Source organism: Myripristis murdjan, chromosome 14 (genome assembly GCF_902150065.1).
Source record: "Myripristis murdjan chromosome 14, fMyrMur1.1, whole genome shotgun sequence".
NCBI classification, from domain to species: Eukaryota; Metazoa; Chordata; class Actinopteri; order Holocentriformes; family Holocentridae; genus Myripristis; species Myripristis murdjan.
Genome location: NC_043993.1, coordinates 24,505,618 through 24,511,504, shown reverse-complemented (window position 1 = coordinate 24,511,504; position 5,887 = coordinate 24,505,618).

Here is a 5,887-nt window from a genome sequence, read left to right as displayed (position 1 = left end):
TCTGGGGGGAAAGTTTTGACTGCATGCTTTGTGGAGAATGAAAGTTCCAAAAATTGCAGCCATTTATTTTAAAATGAAGTTTCTTGTGAAGCAGAAGTTAAAAAAAAAAATAATAATATGAAAATGTTTCTTTAAAATTCTCAAACTCCTCGTGCAGCATAATATAAATCTTGACTTTCCATTCCTGTGGCCAGTACGTCCCAAACCACTGTACCTTTGCTAAAAAATTGCTACTTCTGCAAAACGTCTCACGCACAAGCACCCGTGCATGACTGGCCTGCACGGTCATTAAATTCAAGACCTGTCTTTGGCTTGTAGCCAATGAGTGATTAAGATTCTTGGCCAGTGAGCAAGCGGGGCTTCAGTGACCGTACAGGGTTGTACAGAGCCTCCTGTAGTGAACATGGAAGTGAAACCTACAATTCTACTGTTAGCTCCAGTCTCTGTGTTTGTAACTGTTTGTGTAACAACAATGTGCAACAAGTCCTCCAATCCATACGACGACGCAGGTCATTTGCTTTCTAAATTAGCGCCCACAAGCTGTGGTACGCATGTGTCAAAATGGTCACTGTTTGGTTAAGTTTATGCACCAAAAATACATGGTCGAGGTTAGGGTAAGGTTGAGGTTAAGGTTAGAGGACCTTTGTTGTTATGGTGACAATAATAAACATACAGAAATGAACAAAACAAAACACCTGGAAATGAACATACTCGCTTCACACAGGAATCAAACTCCAGTGTCTGGGTTGAAAGTCCTGAGTAGGGGTGAGCCATCCACCACCTCAACCACCTGATCTTGATTTTGTCGCTTGTTACAACTCATCACCTCACTTCCCAACATACCACATTGCTGTTATTTACATAACCGGTAGAGGTTGCTTAACTTCAAAACATATCCATAGGTTGTTATGCGATGCTGTAGAAACAACCTATGGGGTCGTCTTTTGGAGGACGGTCTTATAATGTGACACATTTTACCTATCAGAGATGTTTAACAGTCAGGTAGGCAGTTAAACATGAATGTAATGCAAAGACATCTTGCTGTTTCCCTGTTTGCCACTGGATTTCACTGGACACCACTCTCACTGTATAGGTAAGGACAAGTAAATCATCCTGGATTGAGTGAATTACTTGTGGATTAATAATCCATAGTCCAGGACAGCTTTGATGCTGAAATTAAATCACAGTGGGTGGTTTGCACACAGTGTTTTGTTTATTCATTACAATCTACCTGGAACACCATTGCAGTTAGATTAGCTTATGTACCTTTGCAACTCCAGGTTTTATCTTCCAGCTGTAATTTATTTGTATCAACCTAACCTCTATTCATTTGTCCAATAAAGAATGCAACACTTCATTACTCAACTGGAAATTGTACCATGTGGAATTTTGTCATTTGTATGATGATGGTGTCAAGTTTGCCTGAATGTTGATTATTTGAGTGAGAGACTTCATTATTAGAAATTTTGACTGTACAAGCTGCTATGCAGGTCAGCTACTCAGACAAAACAAGTGGTAAGATTCAAACTAACATAGAGATAGGCTAGTTTTCTCTTGTTTAAGAAATGTAAAAGCTAGAATACACTGCTAACTTCTCGAATCCCGAATGGCATGCCACTCGTGTTATCTGACTTGTCTGCAAGTTTCTTTTTTTCTTTCTTTTTTTTTTTTTTTTTTGCTGAGGGATGAGGGGATTGGTAAGCAATCATTGTTGTGGTGTTCTTGCACTGCACTTCCCATTGATCATTTCACGATCAATCTTTTCTCAGTCAGTTCAGCCATGGTGCAATCGCTGATTATGGTAACTGCTGAGTTGTTTTGTCTGTTGCTGCTTGAGTGGACATCCCCCACAATAATCATCTTGTGCAGTGACAATACAACACCGCACGCTGAGGAAACACCGCCAAGCAAAACAAGGGAGCACAGGCACAACACCTGTAACATAAAATGCTTCATCCATGCCAAACAGACCTACCAATACTGAAAGTCTAGCAAATGTAAAAGCTTTCATGACCTGGACATAGTTTTAATCTCTATTATGCTATTTAAATTGATAATAGAGAGCAGAAAAAAGGAGTAGAGTAATAATGTGATGCCCAAATCTTCTTTGTAACCTAACTATTTAATTAGAAAGTTGTTGAAGAATATACTTTAATGCACAATTTAATTTTGAAAAATATCCCTCATTTTTGGTTGCTGCCAATATGATGTTTTTCACTTTATTTAATGAGATGTTCCTTCACACTTGACCAAACCTGTATTTCCCCCCTGCTCTTTTCAGATGGAGGCCATTTTTGCTCTCCTCTCGGTCATCACAGTAACAGTCAAGAAGATTTGACAAGCATGGCAGGTTCCTCCAACTCGGCCTGGAAATGGAAGAGGATAAAGCTGCAACTTCTCAGGCCAATTACTTCAGTTTTGCCTGTTTTCTTTTATTCTCCTCTCAAGGGGGAAAAATGAATGAAAGTTTTGACAGCCTTCTTATCATATGGTAATAATGTACCATGGCCAGCATGTCTTTATGTGCCAAGTCATCTTCACATTATTTATTCTCTTTATTTTGCTGTGCATTCTAATCTGCCTTCGTAGGGAAGTGCCTATAAGCCCCCTTTGCAGTATAGCTGGTTTCTGTGCTGATGAAGTGTGCCAATTCAGAACATTTACTCAGAGAGTCTTTGCAATGTTTAGATAAGTCTTTAGATGCTGGTGACAAATCAAATGCATATCTGTGGGAGTGTGAGAGGACAGCAATACAGCCAATCATGCAAAGCAGCACTGCTTTTCTGCCAAAATGAGATTCATATCATGATTGAATGGCTGCTTTCTTAAAAAGTAGCACAGAACAGTGCCAAAATATCCACTAAAAATGTTTAAGAATAAACATATAAGTCTGAATTGCCTATATAAGGTGATCACAGTAAAGTGTTTTATTCTAAAATGTTCCATTTTCAAACCATAAACCATCAGAAAAAAATGGCACCCACATTTGAAGATGCCTACTGCTTTATTTAATACACACAATTAAAACAAGTGACTATACTTTTTTTTTTTAAGTATAATATTATCATAAGTATAAATAGAAGCAAAGTATGGTATGTCCATGGTGCACAAAATGGTACATATACATGATTCTGTGTATCTTAATGATACTGAACATTGAACTTTAGCTTAAATAAGTACATGCTGTTTTGAAAATGAAAACTTCAAATGACATTCATGAATTGTATTTATTTTTTTCAGAAAAGGAATGCTTTGAGCTCTTGTGAAAATTAATTTATTTATCTCTCTGTTCATTCATTTATTTGTTTATTTATCTATCTATTTGTTGGCTGGCTCATTCATTCTTGTTTCAGTCTAAAGGAGAACCATGGTGTTCATGGCATGATAATGAAGTACACTTGCTCAAGGCCTGTGACTCCCTACGAAGGCTACAGTACAAAAGAGGCCTTTAGCATCCTTGCATGCTGACATGTTGTTGAAGTAGCCCAGGGGACGCGGTATGGGAACAGCGGAGACAGAGCAGGTTGCATATCATCTGTCCGTGTCTTCCCGCCCTGTAACAAAGAGCCTCTCATGGTTCTTTATTATCTGTGAGAGTAGTTAAGAAAATTATAGCTGTGCTTCAAACAAATGGCCCATTACTCATGTCAAAGTGCTCCCGTGATAAAGCATCATATTTTATGGTTGGGAAATAGTGTTCTGATTGGATAAGGGGGTGTTGGAAGGGGGGTACATGTTGCTCATGAGGACAGCAGCGTTCAAGAAAATTTGATTCTGAAGTGCATGTTGAAGAAAAAGCGCTTTATGCAGAGTACGCTGGTGCTTATATGTTTATTACCAAACAGATGTTACCAGTGCAATATTTCCTATTGCTTTAAAGTTTGCCATCAAGCAAATCATCAGTCACATTTGACAGCACAGACATTTTATTGTCATAATAGTCACAGTGATGACAGTTGCTGCTTGCATAACGCAGTTCCCGTCCTATGGATGTTGTCTATATACACAGAAAGTTATGTCTAAAATAACCTTGAGGGGAAAAAAAATAAATCTGACTTCGTATTCAACTGTCTTATGTATGTTATACTCAGAGAAACAATGTCAATACATAATTTTGGCATGCAGCCAACACTGTGATGGAGAATGACTTACACTGAGTGCAAAGTGTTGAGCGCCTTGCTCAAGGACATTTTGACAGGAAACATGGCTGTTGATTGACATAATATTGGCTGTTTGAGGCACTGAAGCCGGGAACTTCTAGTCCAGAGGATAGTCTTTGCAAATACAAGGCCAAGCTGACACTAGCAACCCACTATATAACTGGGTTGACACTGAGTGAAATAAACAATTTACCATTAATTTCAGACTCAAAGATTGATCCCACACATCCTCAACTGCTGCTTCACTGCAGACTGTTACCACTTAGTGAACTATGGAGATTAAATTGCTGAAAATGCACAGTATGCAAGAGCAGATAAATCAGATTCATAAAATTACATTTATGTTCAGAATGAAACAAATGTAAAGTCTTTTTTTGACAGCTTGCCAAATTGCATTAAATTATTTTGATTATCAGCCTTTGAAAAAATTGTTTCACTTAGTTTTGCATAAAGCAAATCAGGTTAAGCTGCCAATGGGGAGTTTGTGATGAAGAAGTGGAAGTCAGGCTTGTCATGAAGTGAAATCCTTTTACCACTCACTACATGACACAATGCTTTTTGCTTTTAACTAAAAACAGAAATAAAGCGAGAGGGTAGCAAGTCATAAAAGGACTAACCTCTCCGTTTTGAAAAAAAAAAAAAAAGGTCACACAGCAAAACATCAAAATTAATAGCAACATACAAAGGAAAAAGGCTAAACAAAAACATAATATTTAAATGTCAGTGCTGTTTCCCCTAAACACATTAGTTTGCAACCATTGCTGTAACACTAATAAAGTGTTCATTCTTTTGCTAAACAAAAAACCCTTAAAAAGGAAGTTTCAGCTCAAACTCCTCTGTTTAGTTGCACTGTATTATGTTAAGTACTATTGTACATCTTATGATTTTGTCTTGACTTTCAATTTGCCTTGAGAGACACTGTGAGGTATTTAAAGTGTAGAAGGTGGACGTATGAGGAGGTGGGACTGGTCGGTGCTGCTTTTGGCAATCACAGAAGTTGGTATTCGTGTTGGGTAACTTCCAGTTTTACCGAGTCCGATTATTCACTGCTCCTGACTCTGAAATAAGTCCTATTTCAATCACAGCATGATCGGTCCATGCCAAGTAGACAGACTTACAATATACCCTGAAATATACAGTGTCTGGCATGTTTTACAAGCTTGTCATGAAGTGATAAAAATCCCTCCTGCTTCTCCTTTCATCTTATATATTATTTTTTTTCTCCCCTAGCATGTGTGTATTATATATGATCATTCTGACAACAATATTTTACTGCATTTACTCTTATGGCTCTATGACTGTGATCCTTGTACCATTGTGTCCTTCATGCTGGTCCCTTTTAATCATGGTTATCTAGGAATTTCAGCACCCTTTACAAGTCTCTCTGGATAAGAACATCAACTATAAATTCCAAAAGTGTAAAATGAAATACAGAGTACAGATTATCAATCTCTGTGGACATAATTGCCCAAATATGTGACATTTCCAAATGGACCAGTCATTCTGTTATAGACAGAAAGCCAGTAACTATTCTGACACAGTCGCTAACCTTTTGTTGAACATGTAGAACCAAATCATGTTTTTGACCTTTCCATCATTTCACACATTCTGACAATCAGAACCCCGCGCCTGTCAATATTTAGTGCAATTTGGATAGGATTTTTCATTCTGTCTCTTTTGCTTCGCCTTCCTTTTTTGCTCATTAAGCCAATTACCAAGACTGTGTC